This window comes from Nerophis ophidion, linkage group LG03, assembly GCF_033978795.1.
Source record: "Nerophis ophidion isolate RoL-2023_Sa linkage group LG03, RoL_Noph_v1.0, whole genome shotgun sequence".
Lineage (NCBI taxonomy): Eukaryota > Metazoa > Chordata > Actinopteri > Syngnathiformes > Syngnathidae > Nerophis > Nerophis ophidion.
Genome location: NC_084613.1, coordinates 71,091,465 through 71,117,428, shown reverse-complemented (window position 1 = coordinate 71,117,428; position 25,964 = coordinate 71,091,465). Strand labels below are relative to the sequence as shown.

The 25,964-nt window shown below is 42.6% G+C and overlaps 1 protein-coding gene across 2 annotated transcripts in view; it reads right to left on the bottom strand.

Annotated features, from left to right (window-relative positions):
- Positions 1 to 25,964, bottom strand: part of pacrg (PARK2 co-regulated) — a 494,115-nt gene that overhangs the window by 423,854 nt on the left and 44,297 nt on the right. Inside the window, exon 1 of one of the 2 annotated variants that reach the window (XM_061896007.1) lies at positions 4,297 to 4,348. The exons of the other annotated variant lie outside the window; for it this stretch is intronic. The gene's annotated coding sequence lies outside the window, so the exon portion shown is untranslated. Of the gene's footprint in view, positions 1 to 4,296; positions 4,349 to 25,964 lie in introns of those variants that run through there. 2 annotated transcript variants of the gene reach the window in all.

Below are 25,964 nucleotides of genomic sequence, written 5' to 3'. Positions count from 1 at the left end.
TGAGAAATGGACATTGAAACAGTGGAGGTCTGACTTCGTAGGATATCTACAACGAGCAGTGAACAATAGGGGATTACCACCCATTGCATATTCAAAGGTTCACTGCGGTTCCTCTGCTTTACTGTATGTTACCCCGATTTCTATTACTGGCTGTGTGTTGCATAATCCCATCTAGATTTGAAATTAAAGACACCTCCTGCATGATGAAATCTACTTGGATCAAGCCAGACGTCGCAAAGAAAGCGCGGCATGGATCGCATTACCAAAAAAAGGTTTGGATGCATTAAAAGTTACAGGTTTGAAGGGCGTGAAAAGAACCCCTGGTCCAAGACTAAAATTTCATACGAAAAGATAAAAAAATAATGCACCTGTTTATTTTCTTCTTTCAAACTCGGATTGACCGAAGGTGAAACGCTGCAGCAGTGACAAACGTACAGGTGGCTACAATAGCATTGAGATGTGCTGCATAGAGAAGCTAAAAATAGCCCTGACTGGGCAGCCAGAGAGAGAGAGAGAGAGAGAATGAACCCAGACTGCACTGACTGGCTGAGTGGCTTTTATGTTCAGGAATGATGACGCTGCAGTCAATTCCGTGGCCTGTGTTCATGGCTGAGAAATTACAAGCTTCACCAGCTATTTCAATGCTATTTTTTTTTCTGTGATTATCCTCACTGATGGAAAAAAAAAATACAAATAAAACACTGTTCCGGAAAGGAAGGGAACGATATTTTTCTCTCCGACGCCTTCGTCTCAGGCTAACGATGCGAGCTCTTATCGTTGTTAAACAGGAAAAAACAAAACATTTGACGCTATTTTTTCTATTTTATTTTTTTTTACCTGAATGGCAATGACTACAAAATAATGCAGGTGTTGTGCAAATATTCCTGTAGCTCAGGGGTCTTCAATGTTTTACAGACCAAGGACCCCAAAACTGGAGCGGGGCACTACCTTCTCATATATTGTGTACAACCCCTGCTTCCATAAGTGTTGGGAAACTGTTAAATGTAAATATAAATGGAATACAATGATTTGCATATCCTTTTCAACTAATATTCAATTGAATGCACTACAAAGACAAGATATTTGATGTTCAAACTCATAAACTTAGTTTTTTTTTGCAAATAATTAGCTTAGAATTTCATGGCTGCAACACATGCCAAAGTAGTTGGGAAAGGGCATGTTCACCACTGTGTTACATCATCTTTTCTTTTCTTTTAACAACACTCAATAAACGTTTGGGAACTGAGGAAACTAATTGTTGAAGATCTGAAAGTGGAATTATTTCCCATTCTTGTTTTATGTAGAGCTTCAGTCGTTGAATAGTCCGGGGTCTCTGCTGTCGTATTTTACGCTTCTTGATGCGCCACACATTTTCGATGGGAGACAGGTCTGGACTGCAGGGGGGCCAGGAAAGTAACCGCACTTTTACTACGAAGTCACGCTGTTGTAACACGTGGCTTGGCATTGTCTTGCTGAAATAAACAGGGGCGTCCATGATAACGTTGCTTGGATGAAAACATATGTTGCTCCAAAATCTGTATGGACCATTCAACTTTATCAGCATTTATTGCCACCTTTCCCAACTTCTTTGTCACGTGTTGCTGGCATCAAATTCTAAAGTTAATGATTATTTGCAAAAAAAAAAAAAAATGTTTATCAGTTTGAACATCAAATATGTTGTCTTTGTAGCATATTAAACTGAAAATGGGTTGAAAATGATTTGCAAATCATTGTATTCCGTTTATATTTACATCTAACACAATTTCCCAACTCATATGGAAAAGGGGTTTGTATAAAGTAGTGTTTTAAAAAAAACTGGTCCTAAAGGTACCCTGTTATTGGGCAATAGTAAGATATTCAAATAATATAGTTTTGCGCCGCTAATAGCCAGCTGGTATCTAGCACCTAATCACTAGCTGACAAATAGTGCGCTAATTGCTAGCTTTGATTGATTAATTGATTGAGACGTTTGACACCTTAAAGAATTGAATCCATGTAAGGCTTTAAAAAGGCAAATGGATGGCACAAAAAATCAAAAGGCTTGTTTCCATTGTGGTCCATTACATATTCATCACATTTGATACATTCAGTAATAAAATATGTATAACCTATAACATGTATATAAAAAAAAATATGTTAAAAAAAATGGATAACTTATGCACTGTCAATACTTGGACTTTGGTGTGGTTTGTTTTCCCGTGATGCAAAACTACTGGACCGGACACAACGTGAAGGTAATAACATCTTTAATCTTAACTCAAAAATATTACAAAAAAACACTTTCAGTGGATGTTCAAAACTTGGCAATGAAAACTTGCACTAAAGCAAATCTATGGACAACAAAAAGAAAAACTTACTTGGACCGAGAAAGAGCATGGATCATCGGCATGGATAACATGGGTGTGTAGGAGGTGATAGAGGCTAATGTCGCCAGACTGTGCCTGGCAACTACAGGCTTAAATAGGTGCAGTGACGACAGGTGCGTGAGTCCAGACAAATCAGGTGCGTGAGTCGTGAACACATAACAGGTGAAAACTGATGGGTTGGCATGGTGACAAAACAAACAGTGCCCAATGAATCCAAAACAAAACAGAATGTGACCTCAAAACATGACATGTACATATACACAGTATACATGTCAGGTGATTTGAAAAACAATATATATTTAAAAGCTGACAACTACTAATCACTAACAATTTTCAATGTTAACATTGAATTCAGTAATATATTAGTGGTTTAAGTGGGTCGTATCATAACTTTTTAATGGTGGTACTTTGATTATAATTATGCATAGATTATAATTTACGGACCGTTTGACCACCTCTTCGGTATGCGCCGTATTTTCTTATTTACGTGGCTGCACTTCTAAAGTGTCTTCTTTACACCCACTTTGTTGTAGTTTTTAGCGCTTTCCTAGAACTGTACCCTACTTTGTATTAGAAATGGCAACAGTGGAGGATGCATGTGCATGTACGAGCCAGTCTGCCCCACAACAAGAGGAAAGCGAAAAAGAAGGAGTGTTGAAGGCATTCTGGGTGCGTTTATATCATATATGTGTGATCCACTGACGGTATTCACTATGTGTGACATCACCAATCGTGCAGATTCCAAACGGCTCGTTTGGCAGAAGTAGGAATAAAGGCAAGATTATTTTATACAAACCCCGTTTCCATATGAGTTGGGAAATTGTGGTAAATGTAAATATAAACAGAATACAATGATTTGCAAATCATTGTCAACCCATAGCCAGTTGAATATGCTACAAAGACAACATATTTGATGTTCAAACTGATAAACGTTTTTTTGATTGCAAATAATCATTAACTTTAGAATTTGATGCCAGCAACACGTGACAGAAGTTGGGAAAGGTGGCAATAAATACTGATAAAGTTGAGGAATGCTCATCACACACTTATCTGGAACATCCCACAGGTGTGCAGGCTAATTGGAAACAGCTTCTCAAAAAATACTCAGTCTTTCACAAGAAAGGATGGGGCGAGGTACACCCCTTTGTCCACAACTGCGTGAGCAAATAGTCAAACAATTCAAGAACAACGTTTCTCAAAGTAAAATTGCAAGAAATTTAGGGATTTCAACATCTACGGTCCATAATATAATTTTCAAATTCTTTAGGTTTTTTCGCAGCTGTGCCCAAACTTGAAAGGGCCAGTTGGACTCGAGAAGGACACAAAGGGACAACTCAATCGTCTTTACTTGTGATTTATTGATGTTTAATTTGAAGCAATCTAATAACCTGGGTTATCGGTGTAAATGAATGGATGAACAGAATGAATAGTCGGTGGTTAAATAGTAGAATAGTTGAATTGTAGAATAGCAGAATAGTTGATTAGTGGATAGTTGGTTAGCCGATTAGTTCATTAGTGGTGGGTTGATTAGTTGATTAGTGGTGGGTTGATTAGTGGATAGTTGATTAGGTTGATAACCTTAACCAAACAGAAAAAAGAACAGTGTTTCTTAATTATAAATCATTATACATGATTTGCTTTCCTTTTAAATCCATCCAACCAAAATTAATTTCCACTGATAGGTCCTAGGTTTAACAATAAACTTAAACATTTCCAACAATATGAATGAAATTAATTGTAAACAATCCATCTTAATTATACGAATAAACCTAAACATCACTGATAACTTTTTAAATTTACTTTCAGTCAACTTAAACAATTTGTAGACATCAGTGAATTTATCTTCTTTAAACATCTTCCCCAGTGAAATTATTTTCTTTTAACATTCCCCTCAGTCCAAACAAGCACTTCTTTCCTTTGGTTTTCTCACCAGTTGCGTCTTCTAAGTCCACACAGGAGCCGTCTTCCTTCCTCTTAGCAGCGTGTCAAAAAGGGGTGACTAACTGAAGCTCAAACATTTTAAGCATGTGCTCTGAGCAGGTGAACAGGTGAACTCAATCAAGCCAATCTGGTGGAAGCAGGTGGAGATGTTCAGTCCTCAGCTCTCACTGTTGCCCCTTCAGGCCTGGAGTGTGCTCTGCAACTCACTGGTGTTTGTGCTGCTCTGTACTTTGACTTGACAATCATCAAAAGGTTCAGAGAATCTGGAGAAATCTCTGCACGTAAGCGGCATGGCCGTAAACCAACATTGAATGATCGTGACCTTCGAACCCTCAGACGGCACTGTATCAAATACCGACATTAATTTCTAAAGGATATCACCACATGGGCTCAGGAACACTTCAGAAAACCACTGTCATTAAATACAGTTGGTCGCTACATCCGTAAGTGCAAGTTAAAGCTCTACTATGCAAAGCAAAAGCCATTTATCAACAGCATCCAGAAACGCCGCCGGCTTCTTTGGGCCCGAGATCATCTAAGATGGACTGATGCAAAGTGGAAAAGTGTCCTGTGGTCTGACGTGTGCACATTTCAAATTGTTTTTGGAAATAATCGACATCGTGTCATCCGGACCAAATGGGAAGAGAACCATCCAGACTGTTATCGACGCAAAGTTCAAAAGCCAGCATCTGTGATGGTATGGTATGTCTGACAACCAAAACAAACAAAGCATGCATTAACAGATCGATAAAAATCTCAATTTACTGGTCGATCTACGTTCCCATCCTCACCTATGGTCATGAGCTTTGGGTCATGACCGAAAGGATAAGATCACGGGTACAAGCGGCCGATATGAGTTTCCTCCGCCGTGTGGCGGGGCTCTCCCTTAGAGATAGGGTGAGAAGCTCTGCCATCCGGGAGGAACTCAAAGTAGAGCTGCTGCTCCTCCACATCGAGAGGAGCCAGATAAGGTGGTTCGGGCATCTGGTCAGGATGCCACCCGAACGCCTCCCTAGGGAGGTGTTTAGGGCACGTCCAACCGGTAGGAGGCCACGGGGAAGACCAAGGACACGTTGGGAAGACTATGTCTCCCGGCTGGCCTGGGAACGCCTCGGGATCCCCCAGGAAGAGCTAGACGAAGTGGCTGGGGAGAGGGAAGTCTGGGTTTCCCTGCTTAGGCTGTTGCCCCCGCGACCCGACCTCGCATAAGCGGAAGAAGATGGATGGATGGATAGATGGATAAAAATCAGTAGCAAGTAGCAAGCTGAATGCAGATAAATGGAGCGGAGTTTTTGATTGATTGATTGATTGATTGATTGATTGATTGATACTTTTATTAGTAGATTGCACAGTTTAGTACATATTCCGTACAATTGACCACTAAATGGTAAAAACTTGTTTAATTCGGGGTCCACGTAAATCAATTCATGGTAAAAGTAGTGTTTCTTCTCTATAAATATACTCAAGTAAAAGTAAAAGTATGTTGCATTAAAACTACTCTTAGAAGTACAATTTATCCTAAAAGTTACTCAAGTAGATGTAACGGAGTAAATGTAGCCACCTCTGCATTTAGGTAAACAAAGATGGGGGCTAACAACGGAGGCGCGCAAACACACAGAAGATGTGTTCCCGCTCCTCAGTGGAAGCCATAAACAAGCCGGTGAGAAGAGGTGGCGCGAGGCAATAAAGGGAGGACAAGACTGCTGGTGCACACATCAGGGAGTCATAACAAGACAGCACTGGTCAGAGGAGCTCCCGGCTATCATTTCTCTCACTCGCGCTCACTCTTCCTCCAGTCTCTTCCCTAACGCTGTTGTCCGGGTCACTTTTAAAAAAAAAATGGTGGGCCCCTGCAGAGGCAATAAACGCACCCGTGTGCATGCCACACACGCACAGAGTTCCCCCCGTGGCCGGGCTCCCCGCAGAGGTGATTGAACACCGGCGGGGGGCTCACACTCTTGTCATTTATAAAGGTGTCACCCACAGGGGTAGGTGGGAAAGAGATGCTCTGACTAAAGCACATTAGTATGGCACCTCCATGGCTCACCTGCTTGGGGTTGACACATGGACCGGGGAACAGCGGAGAGAGGAGAGGAAAAAGATGCAAGGAAAATGAAAAATGGAGATGAAGTATGCGGGACGTTGAAGGGTTGATAGGAGAGGAAGCGAGAGACAGGGTAGACAAGAGGTTGTGGCTCATCAATTCTTGAGGGTGAGTTCAGTGTGGCGGGGGCCGCTGCCGCGCCAATGCGGGTGATCCATCACTGTGCCAGGGCCTCTCGCTCACTCGTCTCGCCATCTCTCTCGCCTCCTCAGCATCGACCCCCAAAACAGTCCCTCACAAATGAAACGGCGTTAATTTTTTCCCTTCATTCCCCGTGCCTCACGTATGTTTTGACGTGGTGCGTTTGGGTCACAAGCAAAGGAGGCAAAGACATGCACCCTCGCTCACCAGCTAGATCTTCTACGTTTTTTTTTTTTTGCTTCTCGGTCGAAGGGTTATTGAAATGTGGTGCTGAGCGGAGGGAGCGGCGTAGGCGAGTCATGGAAGATGGAATAGACAGGCCCGGTTTTTCTGATAAGGTCAGCTTGCACAACGTATCCGCATGGCAACAAATTAACTCCCAAGCCGGTTCTCACAAAAATGACACACTTTGAGGTTACTGTAACTTTAAAGGGGAACATTATCACAATTTCAGAAGGGTTAAAACCAATAAAAATCAGTTCCCAGTGGCTTATTTTATTTTTTGAAGTTTTTTTCTAAATTTTACCCATCCCGATATATCCCTAAAAAAAGCTTTGAAGTGCTTGATTTTCCCTATTTGCCTAAGCCACTGTCCATTTCCCTGTGACGTCACATAGCGATTTCAATACAAACAACGGCGGATAGCACAGCAAGATATAGCGACAGGAGCTCGGATTCAGACTCGGATTTCAGCGGCTTAAGCGATTCAACAGATTACGCATGTATTGAAACAGATGGTTGGAGTGTGGAAGCAGATAACAAAAACGAAATTGAAGAAGAAACTGAAGCTATTGAGCGGATAGCTATTGACGCAGACATGGCCAAATAGCAGACATGGCCGGTAAAATGTGCCGGTAAAATGTGCAGACCAACCGATCAGGACTTTCGCATTGACACTGGATCAACTTAAATCCATCGATTGGGTAGGTGTTTGTTTCGCATTAAATGTGGGTGGAAGGAAAAGCTGGATGTAAACATAGTTTCAAATGTATATACAGGTAGCCTAAATAGCATGTTAGCATCGATTAGCTGGCAGTCATGCCGCGACGAAATATGATTAGCAAATAAGTCAATAAAATCAACACTCACCTTTGTGATTTTGTTGACTTTATCGTTAGGAATGCATCTGCTTTGAGTGTCGCAGGATATCCAGACATTCTTGCCATCTCCGTGCCATCTCTGTCATAGCATCGCCGGTAAAAACCAAACGAGGGACTTTCGCATCTCTTGAGACTGGAGCAACTTAAATCCGTCGACTGGTATTTGTTTGTTTGGCATTAAATGTGGATGGAGGGAAAGGCTGGATGTAAATATAGCTACAAATGAGGCATAATGCTGCAATATGTACACAGCCAGCCTAAATAGCATGTTAGCATCGATTAGCATGCCGTGCTAATCGATGCACATTCTACGTAAATCTACCTGAATCCGTCCCTGATGTCTCCAAGGTGTCGGACAATAGTCAAAAAAACGGAAAATAACAGAGCTGATCCGACTCGATGCGTGTGATGTGGTAGGGAAAAATGGCGTTGAGTACCGATGTGACGTCACGTTCTGACGTCGTCGCTCAGAAAGGGATAAACAGAAACGCGTGTAATTCGTCAAAATTCACCCATTTAGAGTTCGGAAATTGGTTGAAAAAATATATGGTCTTTTTTCTGCAACATCAAGGTATATATTGACGCTTACATAGGTCTGGTGATAATGTTCCCCTTTAAACATTAATACTTTAGCTCTCAAATGGACTCTGCGAATCGTAGAACATGTGTGTTACTGTTTACTGTAAGAACGTACAGGGCATTGTCAATTTTGCAGTGGCTGGCCGTGTGTTTCCAACCTAGGCCTTCAGTGATGTTCTGTGTCCAATGATTACCTCTGAAAATACCATAATTGATGTCACCACTGCTGCCGCAGTGTGTTCCCTGTCGTCAGTGATCGTGTTTTGCCTCTTGACATCCATTCGGATTCCTGACTGCATTCCTCGATCTTCGACCCCTGCTTGGACACAGACTACGCTGCCTCGCTCCTACCCTCGACCCCTTGCCTGTTCACAAACTGCTTCTTCGCCTTGCTCTCTTGATTCGATGAAGGATACATCCAACACTCACAGACAACAACCCCTGGTCACATTTACACTATTGATTAGACACATAACCTACACCCATTCACTTAGGGTAGCATACACACACCACATAAATAAAGCTTGCAAACCGCAGTTCTGCCTTGGTTGTTGTCTCCTTTCCTTCTCTGTACACAACAACCAAATGACCATTGCTGAAGAAATACTATACAACAACACATCTACACAGTGTACACAACGGGTTATTTTCTGGCGCATTTAAAAATCAATAAACCCGCATCAGCAATTAAAACATATTATATGTAGTACTGTCAAAATTAAAATTGCAAAAAACATACTAAATGTGAAAAAAATAAGAAATAAAATATCTGAACTCACAATTTGTAGAACCCATTCGAACTTCCAGGGTTGGCCGACATGGCCAAACAAGATGTAGTTTCTCTTTAAATATCCTTCTTGAAAATGACCCTGCAAATATATGTGTTTTCTTGTCTAATCATAAAATATGCAGACGAGGCGTGTTGGAATAAAATATCTGAACTCACAATTTGTAGAACCCATTCGAGCTTCCGGGGTTGGCCAACATGGTCTCACAAGATGTAGTTTCTCTTTAAATATCCTTCTTGAAAATGACACTGCAAATATATGTGTTTTCTTGTCTAATCATAAAAGATGCAGACGAGGCGTGTTGGCTGAGTTCTTAAAGTTTACTCCACAGTGTGTTCATCAAAAACATACCGCCACCTGGGACAGCTAAACGGGGCTACTGCGCATGCGCTTCACTACTGTGGCATGCTGGGTAATGGAGTTATTTTATTACCTAACTCATAACATCACAATATTTATCTGACACAGGCCACATAGAAGGCCTTACTGACAACAACTCGTGACCTGATTGGCTATCACAACTGTCAGTCAAATGTTTATGTCCGTTCACTGACAGTGCACAGATGCCCGCGTTGTTGATTCTGAAGGCCTCCGGCAGATTTGGTACAGCATGGCAAAACAAGCTAGCTGAATTCTGATGTATAAAAACTCCATAACCTAAAAACAACAGCGATGGAAGGAGCATAATATGACATGAAGAGAATATGAATATGTTTAGAATATGTTCATCCCAGGTGCATGTCTTTGGAGGCGGGAGAAAGCCGGAGTACCCGGAGAGAACCCACGCAGTCACAGAGAGAACATGCAAACTCCACAGCGTCCGCTATATTTGTGCTACAGTAAAACTCTGCAGGAAATGTTTCGCTCACCCTGGAGTAGGGTTGTACGGTATAGTATAGTGCCGCGATACCAATGAATTGTATTCGGTACTTTACCGCTTCTGAAAAGTACCGGTCCAGTTTTTGTGGTCCCCTTTGTTTCGAAAAGTATAGAAATATTTTGAGATAACACTACCCTGGAGTATGAAAATAAATGTCAACTCAAAAATACAAATTCAAGACCGTCAAGTTCTGTCCACTCAAGGGCAGCTGTGGCTACAGATGTAGCTTACCACCACCAATTGTGAACGTGGACTGAATAAATGATGGGCTTTCAGTTGTCACAAAAAAAAGTGTCTAGAAAAGCGCTATATAAAGGTAAGATAAGGTAAAGTACCAATGATTGTCACACACACACTAGGTGTGGCAAAATTATTCTCTGCTTTTGACCCATCACCCTTGATCGCCCCCTGGGAGGTGAGGGGAGCAGTGGGCAGCAGCTCTGGCTGCGCCCAGGAAGCAGTTTTGATGATTTAACCCCCAATTCCAACCCTTGATGCTGAGTACCAAGCAGGGAGTTAATGGGAGGTCCCATTTTTATAGTCTTTGTAGGACTAGGCCGGGGTTTGAACTCACGACCTACCGATCTCAGGATGGACACTCTAACTACTAGGAAAACCGTTATTTTATTATCATTAAAAGGAAGGGATTTCAAGGTGTTAAGCTGTTAGTGTGTAGTTATTATTGTTAAGGTCCATTGAAAAAGGCTTTGCTGTTATAAATGAATCAATGCTGAATTAATTTGCATTGGATTTATTGTTTGGAAAACAATGCTGTATAATTTGTAAAAGTTATATATCCTTGAGGTGTAATTAAATGAAATAAGGCTCGGGGGCCACATGATGCCGTTGAGCTTTTCAATCTGGCCCGCCGGACATTCTCAAATAATTTTTTTAGATCTTTAAAATGGAAAGTGTAGCTGCCATTATGATGTGCAGTGATGTTTTCTAATGAGCGTAAGTCTTCAACTATACAAAGTATTTCAATGTTTGGAATCTGCACTTATGGATGATATACCAGTTACTATGGTCATCTAATTAGTTACTATGGTCATGTAATTAGTTACTTTGGTCATTTAATTAGTTACTATGGTAATTGAAGTCACAGCAGCTCAGATGAGGCACCAAGCAGTGTGGATGCGGAGCGTTTCCACTGACGTGGAAGGAGATTTTCACAACAAAGCTCTAAAGCTTAGTGATGTATCAAATATAACAGATTGTAGGTGGGTTTATGTTGTACCTTTCGCTTTCATATTTCACTGTTTGTTGCATATTCGTTGCTTTTCATTTGATTGTAAAATGTGTCAATCGAAAGGGGTGTGAGGTTCATATTTTGTCAATATTCAATGTTTTATCCTTTATAGAAATATTTTAAATTCCATTAGGTTTGTCAGTCTGTCATAACGTTTTTATCATTCAATCAGACATTATAGTGAGGTTTTGTACTAATGTTCATAAAAATAGAATATACCGGCCCCCAGACACATTTTTTTTTCTCTAAATGGGGCCCCCAAGTCAAAATAATGGCCCAGACCTGCTCTAACACATACTTTTGTCTTGGTAGAGTAGTTGATTTGTTCTGGTATAAAGAAAATGCATAAGGTAGGTCTGGTTTTGCAATCAGTCATATTATCCCTGAGACATGTTGGCTCGGTAACTGTCCTCTAGAGAAGTGAAGACCACGGTATCATACGTTGGGGCTGGGCGATTTGTCTAAAATCTCGATCAATTAAACCTTTTAGTTTTGTGTCGGTTTCAAGCGCGGTTTTGATTATTTTTCAATTAATCAACCAGCCTCACGTCAACCCCTTGTCTCAGTTTCAATACCTCAAAGTCTTTGTCTTGACTGGGTCTAAATTGATGGCGTCTTGAAAACTCGAACTAACCAACTAATATCTTATGTAGCCTTTAAATCAGGGATGTCAAACGTACGGCCTGCGGGCCTAACAGGTTTTATCCAGTCCGCGGGATGAGTTTGCAAAGTATAAAAATTAGCCGAAAGTTTTGAATGAAAGAAACTGCTGTTCTAAATGTGTCCACTAGATGTCACAATAGCAATTATTTGTATCTTTGTAGATTGTGCTACATATGTAAAAAATGCAAATAAACCACGTTAGTGTAGCAGTCAGAAATATCCATACATCCATTGTGTACCGCTTGTCCCTTTTGACATACTGCAATTTGATTATGATATACTTTTTACATCTTGATGGATTGAAAATTAACACCAATTTTATTCAGAAAGTATAAATAGCGACAAATAAAGGTGGAATATTATTAACTGCAACATGTAAGTGTAAAAAAAATTAATAATAATTTCCGCCCGATTGTAGCTGAGATTGGCTCCAGCACCCCCCGAAAAGAGAAAAGCGGTAGAAATGGATGGATGATTTGTACATTTTCAGAATGTGCTTGTTTTATTTTTAAACAAAAGAAAACAATCTGAAGTCGTCTTTATTTTTAAGTTATCTTGCCGTGATTTTACCTTGCGAGTAGCTTTTTCTCCATGTGCCCCACCCCCCGTTTTTACTTTTGTCTTTTTGAACAAAAGACAGCTACCTTGACCACCCCCCAACTGTGAACCTTCACTGTAGACACTTTTCACCTTTAACCGCTGCTGTGACCCAAGGTCACCTCCATATTTATACCGTTGACTGTCAATCAGAATGTGCAATAATGTGCCTTGTATATAATTTTTTATTTTGTTAATTTTTATATTTATTTTTAGCTAAGTACCGTGTGACTTGTTGAAGGGTGGACTAGCAAAGTAAGATTTTCATTGTACGGCAAACTGTCTGTTTAACTGTGCTTATGACAATAAACAATCTTGAACCTTTAATCTTGCTATAACATTACTTTGACACCTATGCTTTAAATAGCCAAGCTCATACCATTTTTGACAGAATACCCACGTCAAAAGGTATAAAAGGCAATCTGTCATAATGTCCTGTCCAAAGAACTATCCAACAGGATCGTTTTTGCCCGCTTGGTACCTTACAAGCCTGGCTGGTGGGAGGCTGATCCGTACCATGTGTGCACCACCCCATGAATGTCTCACCACTGAACGGCATGAAACGCCTTAATCTGCAAATATGCTTCATCATCTGCAAAAAATTAGCCGTGATGTAAGAGACAAGGTCGTGTGGATGAGAGCAAATGAGAAAATAGCTCTCTTGGCTCATTTTATGCCGCATTTACAAGGTCGGACACAACAGAGGAGGCGCTTTATGGTTGTCACCGTGTCAGAGGCTTTCAGATCAACAATATCGCACACCCAAGCACTCGCGCTTTGTTGTGGGGCTGTGAAAAGTGACGACACTGCAAGGCAAAGACACCATTGTGCATTGTATCACTACAAAGGCTCCGGGATGAAACGGCAACCTGCTATTGAAGGCTTTGACAGGAGGGATTGCTTTAAAGGAAGGCTTGCAGAACAGCCCCTCAGTTTTCCGTCCATGCAGTTTAACCCCATCTATTTCAAAAGCACATTCTGTGTATTTTATTTATTTTTTTTTTTTTTTTGTGGAGAGCAATGCAGGACGAATGAGCGGGAAAGGGAGTGAGGATGCCCTGAGTATTTTCCATCTTCTCTGTGTGGCCCACTTATCAGCGAGGCAGCAGGGCAGTCGTGTGCTTCCAGAGCCCCATTGGCTGATTCATATAGCCCTAACCACAGTAGAGATGATGGCATGCAGTGAATCAGTTCGCACGCCAGAGGAAGAGCGGAATACTATATTAGTTTTTACTACTTGGACAGCAAATGGAGAATCACATCAACTGAGACCAGGAAGCTGAAGAAAAGATGCTTCAAAACCCAGACAACCACAAAACCGACTAAATATGTATATGGAACGAATCAATGCTAGGAGATGTAGACACGAGTTCTGATTAGTACTTTGGAAAATGCATGAAAGGGGAAAAAACTTTCTAAAAACTCCAGTTTCTTGAGGAGGGTGAACAAATCATCATCATCATCATCATCATCATCAGCCGCTGTCAGTCCACTGCCGGACGAAAGCCTCAGCATGTTTCTGCCATTTGGCGTACTTTTCATGCTGGTTATTAGCCTACACCTTCCACTCTGGCTTGGTGCGGGTTGGAAGGGGTATTTTATATCAGAGATCCTTCTCCTAGACTAATTGCCTTACTGGGCTGTTGAACTTAGTCTGTCCTGTTGGTTGTCCGAGCCCCATTTACCCAGGGACCCGCTTGGCTTTATGGCGCTGACCAGTCACAAGAGAAGGTGCAAACGGTTCTTTGTGTGCATTTTATAGACGTTAGTTGGGACTCACTAACCCCACACACAACCTCCCATCTCATGTCTGGATGTAGTTTAACGTCATGCCCAGGAAAGAACAAATGCGTGAGCAAATTGTCCAACAGTTTAAGAACCACATTTCTCTATTGCAAGAAATTTAGGAATTTCACAATCTACGCTTCGAAATATCATCAAACGGTTCAGAGAATCAGGAGAAATCACTGCACATAAACGGTAAGGCCGAAAACCAACATTGAATGCCCGTGACCTTCGAAACCCCACAGGTGGTACTGCATCAAAAATCGACATCAGTGTGTAAAGGATATCCCCACATGGGCTCAGGAACACTTCAGAAAACAACTGTCAGTAACTACAGTTTGTCGCTACATCTGTAAGAGCAAGTTAAAACTCAATTATGCAAAGCCAGAGCCATTTATCAACAACACCCAGAAACGCTTCGCTGCGCCTGAGCTCATCTAAGATGGACTGATGCAAAATGTAAAAGTGTTCTTTGGTGTGACGAGTCCACATTTAAAAAAAATTAGGAAACTGTGGACGTCGTGTCCTCTGGACCAAAGAGGAAAAGAACCATCAGTTGGGGCGGCGTAGCTCGATTGGTGGAGTGGCCGTGCCAGCAACTTGAGGGTTGCAGGTTCGATTCCCGCTTCCACCATCCAGTGCCACCCACACTGGTTTAAATGTAACTTCGATATTGGGTTTCACTATGTAAAGCGCTTTGAGTCACTAGAGAAAAGCGCTATATAAATATAATTCAATTCACTTCACATCTGAATTGTTATAGGCGCAAAGTTCAAAAGCCAGCATCTGTGATGGTATAGGGGTGTATTACTGCCAAAGACATGGGTAACTTACATATCTGTGAAGGCACCATTAATGCTGAAAGGTACATACAGGTTTTGGAGCAACATACTGTATGTTACCATCCAAGCAACATATTTTTCCGTGGACGCCCCTGCTTATTTCAGCAAGACAATGCCAAGCCACATTCTGCACGCGTTACAACAGTGTGGCTTCGTAAAAGAGTGCGGGTACTAGACTGGCCTACCTGTAGTCCTAACCTGTCTCCCGTTGAAAATGTGTGGCGCATTATGAAGCGTCAAATACGACAACGGACATCCCGGACTGTTGAACAACTTAAGCTGTGCATCAAGCAAGAATGGGAACTAATTCCACCTTAAAAGCTTCAAGAATTGGTCTCCTCAGTTCCCAAACGTTGACTGAGTGTTGTTAAAAGGAAAGGCCATGTAACACAGTGGTAAAAATGCCTCTGTGCCAACTTGTTTGCAATGTGTTGCTGCCATTAAATTCTAAGTTAATGATAATTTGCGCAAAAAATTAAGTTTACCAGTTCGAACATTAAATATCTTGTATATGCAGTCTATTCAATTGAATATAAGTGGAAAAGGATTTGCAAATCCTTGTTTTCTGTTTTGATTTACGATTTACACAACATGTCAACTTCACTGGTTTTTGGTCTTCACAAAATACAAAGAGAGCCAGGGCATTGTCTAAAAGGTCACCAAAGCTTTCGGTGAATTCTAGCAGGGCTGCCTCCGCTGTCGATCCAGCTGTGTTGCGGTGTCTACCACTTGCTGTAAACTGGAAGCAGTTTTCATGCGGCGCTTTTGGATGTCATGGTTAGGATTTGTATTTCGGCACAGAATGGTTCTACCTCTGCAATTGCAGTGCTCGCCGCATCGCAGGGAGTGAGTTTTTCCTCCAAGTGGAACCGCACAAACCGACGAAGGACTTGACCAATTAAAGGGAACCTTTTTCCTGTCAGAGGGTGGCTGCTGGCATTACCAGTGAGCCATATCTTAGTTTTAGAATGTAAAGTTCTTGCGGTAGTCATCCCCAGATGATCACCCGTCCGTGGCACAAACAGATCAGATCAGGCATACTTTATTAATCCCCGAGGGGGAATCAAAATTTTCAGCACAATCCCATTCGAGATCAGACAAACATTACAGGGATACAGAACAGGATTGCTGACGGGTCTGCCAACTTCCGGCGCCCCTTACAAAAAAGGTGGGATACAGGTAAACAAGTGGGGGTAAATAAAATTGAAAGAAAAATAAATAAATGAAAATCGGTCAAAGCCTGGGCTCCTGGAGAGGGGGTCCAGACTGAGGCCAAGGGGAAAAAAAAAAAAACCTCATAGCCATAGCACGCATCCCTCTTACATGTGTGTAAGAGGGATATATCAAACATCAAAGAAAACAAAGGATATTAAAGACACTAAAAGAGGTAGACAGATTGGTTGAATTGATAAATAAATGATAAATGGGTTGTACTTGTATAGCGCTTTTCTACCTTCAAGGTACTCAAAGCGCTTTGACACTAGTTCCACATTTACCCATTCACACACACATTCACACACTGATGGCGCTAACCAGCACCCATCAGGAGCAAGGAGGAAGTGTCTTGCTCAGGACACAACGGACGTGACGAGGTTGGTACTAGGTGGGGATTGAACCAGTTTAATGCCAATCCACGGGGGGTCCTAATACGATTTGATGCCCATTCGCTCCAAGTATGCAGGAGGGGAACAATATGCCGAACGCATCCCAGCACTGTTCTGTCGAAACATGCTCCAACAAACACTCCGTTAAGTTCATACAGCCAGATCGAATAAACTCTGCCTTGTTCAATCATGTTCGGGCAGACGCTGGCCCCGATAGCAATGTTCATATACCAACATACAGGCATGACAACGTAAATGGTCGATTCGGAACCCCTAAACATTATTGGTTAAAACTTAGTTTTTAGGGGTTTCTCATGTAACCTAACAACCTGTTTGTGGAGAGGCGGAGCCGACGGGCCGACAGCGGGATAGGACCAATCGTGGTCCTACCCCAGATGGCGGCCAGGAGGCGGAGTATGCAGCGGAGCAGAGAGGCGGGGCGCGCCTGGAGCGCCGCTGCAGCAATCAGAACCAGGTGCGTAATTCACACACCTGCTCTTAATCCGTGCATCTCCTCCTGCTGTATAAAAGGGGAGAAGGAGGAGCAATCGGGGCAGAAGAAGTAGGAGAACCACCAGACGAACGAGACAAGCAAGCCGAGAAGAACGATGAGCCCCAGAGGCAGACAGAGTCACCGGCGACCGAAAGGCCAGCCGAGTCGAGCAGCAGAGGAGGAAGCGCGGGAAATCGGCGTGACCAACTGGGACACAAACTTGTTTATTGAAATAATAAACGAGAGTCAAACCTGCTCCGCGATGTCTTTCATCAATGGTCCATGCAACCCGCACGACGGCGGCTGGAAGCCGTACACACAGTTATATTAATGTTGTTCCATTAAGGAATGTGCCACCCTACCCAAGGCCCTTAATGCATGGGCTTAATTGTGGAGGTTGTGTTTTTGGGTTGGAGGTGCCCCCCTCCCCCTGTCCCACTACCAATACCTTTAACCCTTTAAACTGAAGGGCAAGAAAAATACACACCGAAGAAATGACACGCCATGTATTTCCTGCTATGTCATCACCTCAAGCTGTGATATAGATAGTAAACAGATTAATCTACGATTTACTACTTTACATCTCAATTATCCATTGATGTGAATTGTGAAGTGAATTATATTTATATAGCGCTTTTTCTCTAGTGACTCAAAGCGCTTTACATAGTGAAACCCAATATCTAAGTTACATTCAAACCAGTGTGGGTGGCACTGGGAGCAGGTGGGTAAAGTGTCTTGCCCAAGGACACAACGGCAGTGACTAGGATGGCGGAAGCGGGAATCAAACCTGCAACCCTCAAGTTGCTGGCACGGCAACTCTACCAACCGAGCTAAACCGCCCCACATCCATTTTCTACCGTTTGTCGCGGAGGAGATGGAGATTTTCCCATATGCACTCGGGCGGAAGGCAGTGTGCACCCTGGACGAGTTGCCACCACATAGACCAGGGGTCGGAAATCAAAATGTTAAAAGAGCCATATCGGACCAAAAATACAAAAAAAGTCATCTTTCGGGAGCCGCAAAAAATTGGAAGACTTCTATAAGTGTTATAATGATGGCAACACATGATGTAAGTGGCTAATTAGCCTACTATCAAAATGGCTATGTGTCGTAGGCTGAAGCAAATCTTCGTTGACAGAAATTTTGAAATGTGATATTTATTCTACACATTTTTACAACATTGTAAAAAATCAGTAAAACTTCTCAGAGAGTGAGGTAACTTCTGGAAGTTACTCTCTTAGAATGGCCAAATATATAGATGTGTGTGTTTAAGTAAAAGTGCAACATTATCACAATTTCAGAAGGGTTCAAACCAATAAAAATCAGTTCTCAGAGGCTTATTTTATTTTTAAAAGTTTTTTTTCAGAATTTTACCCATCATGGAATATCGCGAAAAAAGGCTTTAAAGTGCCTGATTTTCGCAATCTGTAAATCCACCGTCCATTTTCCTGTGACGTCATCTAGAGATGCCAACATGGCGGATAGCACAGCAAGATATTGCGACATTAGCTCGGATTTCAGCGGTTTAAGCGATTCAACAGATTACGCAAGTATTGAAACGAATGGTTGGAGTATGGAGGCAGATAGCGAAAACGAAATTGCAGAAGAAACTGAAGCTATTGAGCGAATAGCTATTGAAGCTATTCGGCGATCGCCTTCTAACCAACGATTGAGTGTCGCAGGATATCCACACATCTCTGTGCCATGCCTGTCTTATCATCGCCGATAATATGTGCAGACCAAACGAGGGACTTTTGCATCTTTTGACACTGGAGCAACTTAAATCCGTCGATTGGTATGTGTTTTTTTGGCTTTAAATGTGGGTGGATGGAAAGGCTGGATGCAATTATAGCTACAAACGTACATACAGTTAGCTTAAATAGCATGTTAGCATTGATTAACTGGCAGTCATGCCGCGACCAAATATGTCCGATTAGAACATTAGTCAATAACTTAAACAAAACTCACCTTTGTGAATTTGTTGACTTTATTGTTGGAAATGCATCTGCTTGGAGTGTCGCAGGATATCCATACATCTCTGTGCCATGTCTGTTTTAGCATCACCGGTAAAATGTGCAGACCAAACGAGGGACTTTCGCATCTTTTGACACTGGAGCAACTTAAATCCGTCGATTGGTAAGTGTTTGTTTGGCATTAAATGTGGGCGTAGGTAAAGGCTGGATGCAAATATAGTTAGAAATGTACATACAGCTAGCCTAAATAGCATGTTAGCATCGATTACCATGCCTTGCTAATCGATGAACACTCCACGTAAATCAACTTGAATCCGTCCCTGATCGTGTTGTTACACCCTCCGACAACACACCAACGAGGCATGATGTCTCCAAGGTACGGAAAACAGTCGAAAAAACTGAAAATAACAGAGCTGATTTGACTTGGTGTTTGTAATGTGTTTGAGAAAATGGCGGATTGACTACCTATGTGACGTCACAACGTCATCGCTCCGAGAGTGAATAATAGAAAGGCGTTTAATTCGCCAAAATTCACCCATTTAGAGTACGGAAATCGGTTGAAAAAATAAATGGTCTTTTTTCTGCAACATCAAGGTATATATTGACGCTCACGTAGGTCTGGTGATAATGTTCCCCTTTAAAAGAAACTGCAGGCTGTCTTCTTCCAAAGGAAGCTGGGTAACATTTGCTGTGGTCTGGAACAAAATGACACACTAACAACCATCAGAAATGCGGCCAATATTACATACAGATAATGTGTCATGAAACACGGGGGCGGCATCCGGCAGTGGGCAGAGTGGCTGTGCCAGAAACCTAAAGGGTTGCAGGTTCGCTCCCCGTGTTTCCCCACCACTTACTATACAAATCGCTGCCGTTGTGTCCTTAGGCAGGACACTTCACCCTTGCCCCCGGTGCCACTCACACTGGTGAATGAATGATGAATGATACGTGGTGGTCGGAGGGGCCGTAGGCGCAAATTGGCAGTCACATTTCCATCAGTCTACCCCAGGGCAGCTGTGGCTACGAAAGTAGCTTACGAGAACCAGGTGTGAGCGAATGATGGGTTCTCACTTCTCTGTGAGCGCTTTAAGTGTCTAGAAAAGTGCTATATAAATTTAATCCATTATTATTATGATGATGGAAAAATAAATTAAATACACAATGGACATAAGTAAAGGAAATTAAATGAGCTCAAATATACTTACAAATGAGGTATAATGATGCAAAATGTACATATACCTAGCCTAAATAGCATGTTAGCATGGATTAGCTTGCAGTCTTGCAGTGACCAAATATGCTTGATTAGCACTCTATAACAAGTCAATAATATCAACAAAGCTCTCCTCTGTGCATTTACGCACAGTATAAAATGTTTGGTGGACAAAATGAGACAAAAAAGGAGTGACATGAAACACTTCTTTCAGTGGCAGCATCGGAGAAAGTAGGGAAGTGAAGTGAATTATATTTATATAGCGCTTTTTCTGTAGTGACTCAAAGCGCTTTACATAGTGAAACCCAATATATAATTTGTACATTTAAACCAGTGTGGGTGGCACTGGGAGCAGGTGGGTAAAGTGTCTTGCCCAAGGACACAACGGCAGTGACTAGGATGGCTGAAGCGGGGATCGAACCTGCAACCCTCAAGTTGCTGGCACGGCCGCTCTACTAACCGAGCTATACCGCCCCGTACAAGTAATACGTGTAAACAAAACTGTTGAGTCACAGTTCACACAACAGTGAGTTCAAGGACCACTTAAATTAGTAGGACAAAACGGCGCTCGTATCAGTTAAGCAAAAACACAAACATATTAAACAGTGGGCTTTTGAACAATTAAGAAGGTTATTTATCCATATTACCATATCACAACAAAAATATATTTTTCACCCCATTTTTTTTCCATTTCCATACAAATTTGAAAAAACTCCATAGAGCCACAAGGGTAGCGCCCAAGAGCCGCATGTGGTTCTAGAGCCGCGGGTTGCTGATGTTTGACAAAGACCGACAAACTCACATTCACACACCAGGGCCAATTTAGTGTTGCAATCAAACCTAACCTCAGGTTATGTTTGATGTGTATTTACCATGAATTGATTAACGTGGACCCGGACTTAAACACGTTGAAAAACTTATTCGGATGTTACCATTTAGTGATCAATTGTACGGAATATGTACTTGTGGAGAGGTGGAGCCGACGATCCAACAGGGCAAATGGTTGTCCTGACCAAGATGGCGGCCAGGAGGCGGGGCATGCAGCAGAGCGGAGAGGCGGGGCACGCCTGGAGCGACACTGCAGCCATCCGCGTCAGGTGCGTCCACAACACACCTGCGCTCAATTGTTACATCTTCTGCTGCAGCATAAAAAGGGAGAGGGAGGAGCAATCGTGGCAGAAGTAGGAGAGGAACCAGCCGACCACAACGACCACGAGAGCAAAGAGATCGACCGAGAGAAAGACGCAGCCCCCGGACACCGAAAGGCGCGCCGCGACGAGCAGGAAGAGCCAGCGAGCCATAAATTGGCGCGACAGACTGGCAAGACATGCGGTTTGTTGAAAGAATAAACAAGAGTCAAACCTGCTATGACGCGTCCTGTATCGATCGGCACTGCACCCCACACGAACACGGCTGGAAACACGTCACAGTACTGTACTGTGCAATCTACTAGTAAAAGTCCCAATCAATCAATCAAAAAGGTGCATGTCTTCGGCGGTTGTAGGAAGCCGGAGTACCCGGAGAGAAGCCATGCAGTCATTAGACAGATAATACGCTCTAAAATGTGAACATCGCAGTATTCAGATGCTACAAAATGTATATTAGTTGCAAAGAAAACAACATTCCGAACATGGCTAATGTTTTGAAAGTAGATTAGCTGTCTAATAATTCATGAAATGTAGAAAACTGTAGTAAAGTCTATTGGCTGCTGGTCTTAGATCGCAGTTTACTAATCACCGCCGCATTAGCTAGCTGGAAGATCGATTTTCAAGTGAATCAACATTCAAAACATGGCAATATTTAGGTAGTGCGTCATTCATTGATTCCTATGAAAATCAATAATGCTTATAAATACTTATTTTGAAATATAAGCCTCTGCTCAGTCTTCTTCTCACGGACCACACTTTCACGGACCAACATTTTCTACTTGAGACCATTGCTGAACGCAGCTACGCAAACAAAACCAAAGACGTAATCCCAGTTAATCACCTTTAAATGGTGTACCAAAAACAAAATGCTGCAGCGGGTATTTGAAATGATCCTCATTTTTTACATGACAATAGACGGTATGGATGCATGCATGTCCACGTAGCCAGAGATAAAGCAACCTAATCTCCAGAGCAAGCAGTGATCCAGCGCATTGTCTTTACACTCCTAATCAGTGACGAGACCGCAGGGTATTAAAACACGACGCTCGGCAGGGAAATTAATGGGACACACAAGAAAAACTAAATCTCTGACCTGCTGCACTTGACAGTTCTACTGCAGAGAGAGGACGAGGCAGAGAAGAAGAAAAAATGTACACGTGCTAATGAAGTTCTTTCTCCAAATAAGTAGGGTCTTGTAAATAAAGATCATCATAACTGCCGAAGAGCCAGGTTGACTGTCAATGCTCGTGCAGTGTGCGACAAAAATCTCAAGCTTGAGGAGTCGGTGTTGAGTTGAGGTCAGAACACAGAACGCAAGAACGCACTTCCAGGAGCGTGCCAGCCGGCAGCTGCAATCAATCACCAGCAATCAGTACACCTCTGGTTGAGCAGAGGTCCTGCCTTCTTAAGCCGGTGCAGACCTGCGTTCCGGGCCGGAACGTAATCATCTGTTCCCGTAGTAAGCATCCCGTCTCTGGCTTCCCTCGCGCATACTTGATCTCTCTCTGTGTCTTCTCAGTTCCGGTGTCTTATGTCCCATGTGTTTCCCGCAGTACTTCCCGTGTCTCTCGGGATCAAGCTGCATGCCTCGACTTCCCTCTGGACTTTGGACTGCCTCCCTCGATCCTCGACCCCCGCTTGGACATGGACCCTTTTGACACCTCGCTATACCCCCGAGAACCTGCCTGTCTCACGGACTTTCTTCTGCCTAGCCCCTTTGCACTTGTCCGCTTCCTCACTCTACATTCACAGTAATATACAACAGTTAGGTTAGAGTGTCCGCCCTGAGATCGGTAGGTTGCAGTGACGTGCGGTGAGGTTCATGGCTGGTGAGGCACTGACTTCATCACAGTCAGATTTACAAACATATGAACCCTAAAGAGTATCTTATTCATCATTTGATTGGCAGAAGTTAACGGGTTATGTTTAAAAGCTCATACCGGCGTTTTTTACACATACAAACTGTAGCACACAAAAAAGCACATTTAATAATAAAAAACCTTATTATGGTCTTACCTTTACTTATAAATGAAGTCCATGCTCCACTCCTTCTGAACAAAAGCATTGATAACTCGTTTACAGAAGTCTTCCTTATCTTTCTTCAGTTTTAAAAGTCTCTCAGTCTCGATGGAGATCTCTGTCTGAAGCAAACCTTTTAGCTCTGGCGTTGGTCTTCCTTTAATTATTACCTCCTGCTTCAATTGAAAGTCCAGTTTAGAAAACTGTTTTATTTTACATATGTAATCCTCCATGTTAAAAGTCCAGGGGAGTGGAAAAAATAAACGCTACCTGTAACTTGTTGTCACTTATTCTGCAGCCAAATAATCGCAAGAATGATCCCTGGGATCACTAGCGCCCTCTACTACCATGAGGCGGGAGAACAGGTGCCTCACACAGTGCGTCTTTGCTCCGTAGATAATGCTATGAAACGCCTACTGAAACCCACTACTACCGACCACGCAGTCTGATAGTTTATATATCAATGATGAAATATTAACATTGCAACACATGCCAATACGGCCTTTTTAGTTTACTAAATTGCAATTTTAAATTTCGCACGAAATATCCTGTTGAAAACGTTGCAATATGATGACGCGCATGATGACGCGTGCGCGTGATGTCACGGATTGTAGCGGACATTTTGTTCCAGCCAGATCCCAGCTATAAGTCGTCTGCTCTAATCGCATAATTACACAGTATTCTGGACATCTGTGTTGCTGAATCTTTTGCAATTTGTTCAATTAATAATAGAGACGTCAAAGAAGCGGTGTATTGCAGCTGCCTTTAGCAACACAAACACAGCCGGTGTTTCCTTGTTTACATTCCCGAAGGTGAAGCTTTACTATGGAACAGAGCGGTCAAGAGAACATGGTTCTCTACCACATGTCAACCGGCGGGTTTCGGTGAGAAAATGGTGGTAATAAGTCGGCTCTTACCGTAGACATGAGCGGATAGCTTGCGTCGTTCCTCGTGCACCTGTCAAAAGAGGCAGCTGTGGACTTTCTTGCCTCCTCTGACCGGCCTCACCCGAACGTGGGATGCTTCCACCGTGTTGGAGGGGGAAAAAAAAGCTCAGCCTGGCCCCAACTGCTGCCTTCCCTTCGCTTCGCTTAGTCGAGAAACGTGGCTTCCCTCAGAGATACTGGCGGTCACCACACCCCTGGCCACACCCATCCGACTTTCAGATACCATATAATCTCACTAAAACACTAGTAACACAATAAGCAGATAAAAGATTTTCCAGTATTGTCCTATTAAATGTTTCTAATAACATCTGAATCGCTCCCACTGCCCTTGCCACTTTTTTTTTCTAGTCCTTCACTCTAACTTTCCTCATCCACACATCTTTCCTCCTTGCTCAAATTAATGGGGAAATCGTCGCTTTCTCGGTCCGAATCGCTCTTGCTGCTGGTGGCCATGATTGTAAACAATGTGAGGATGTGAGGAGCTCCACAACACGTGACATCAAGCGCACATCATCTGCTACTTCCGGTACAGGCAAGGCTTTTTTATTAGCGACCAAAAGTTGCGAACTTTATCGTCGTTGTTCTCTACTAAATCCTTTCAGCAAAAATATGGCAATATCGCGAAATGATCAAGTATGACACATGGAATGGACCTGCTATCCCCGTTTAAAAAAGAAAATCTCATTCCAGTAGGCCTTGAATGGTCCACTCTTTGGATTACCTTGAGGCAGGGGTGGGCATTACTTCGATCGCGATCGACTGGTCGATCTCAGAGGGTGTGTCAGTCGATCTCAAGCCAGGCATTGAAAAATAGACATAAAAATGAGCAAACATCAATCATACCAAGACTTCACTTTCGTCAGTTGTTTGACATTCTCGGCACCCGAGGATCTTGTGAGATGACGCTGGCTGCTGCGAGCTCATATTTAAGAAAAAAATCCCTAACAGGGCGGACGCAGAGAAACACATTTTATTTCTAGAGACTCCGTACCTACTGTCAAAACTCTAAAGACCGACTGCACAGTTCCTGTCTTCACCATAAAAGACCTGTTTCATCCTGCCTGTGCTAACAAAATAAGAGTCTCAGAAAGCTAGCGTGCACAAGCTAGCAAGCTACGGCGTTTGATGACAATGTATTTCTCCCCCGCCCTCAGCGACCGCTTTCTCACTTGCTTGCCCACCCGCACACTCACTGACGTCACTCACCTGTTGCCAGACATTAAAGGGCCACACACATATGCTACTCTCATAACAAAGTGTTTAAAAACGAGTATGCAAGTTGGACAAATGAGATGCCAAATCCAACCACTTTCATGTGGTATTGGACAGAAAGGAGGACTTTTTTTTTCCTCCATTTGAAAATGCGGACGTTATCAGCACCACTGTCTAATTCCAATCAATGCGAGTCATCAGAATCAAATACACCAATTTATATTCTTGTTTTCATGAAAGAAAGGAATCTATGTGTGTTAAACATGCTTGTATTATCATTAAACACCATTAACTTGTTAACAAAAATGTCTCTTTCATAAATA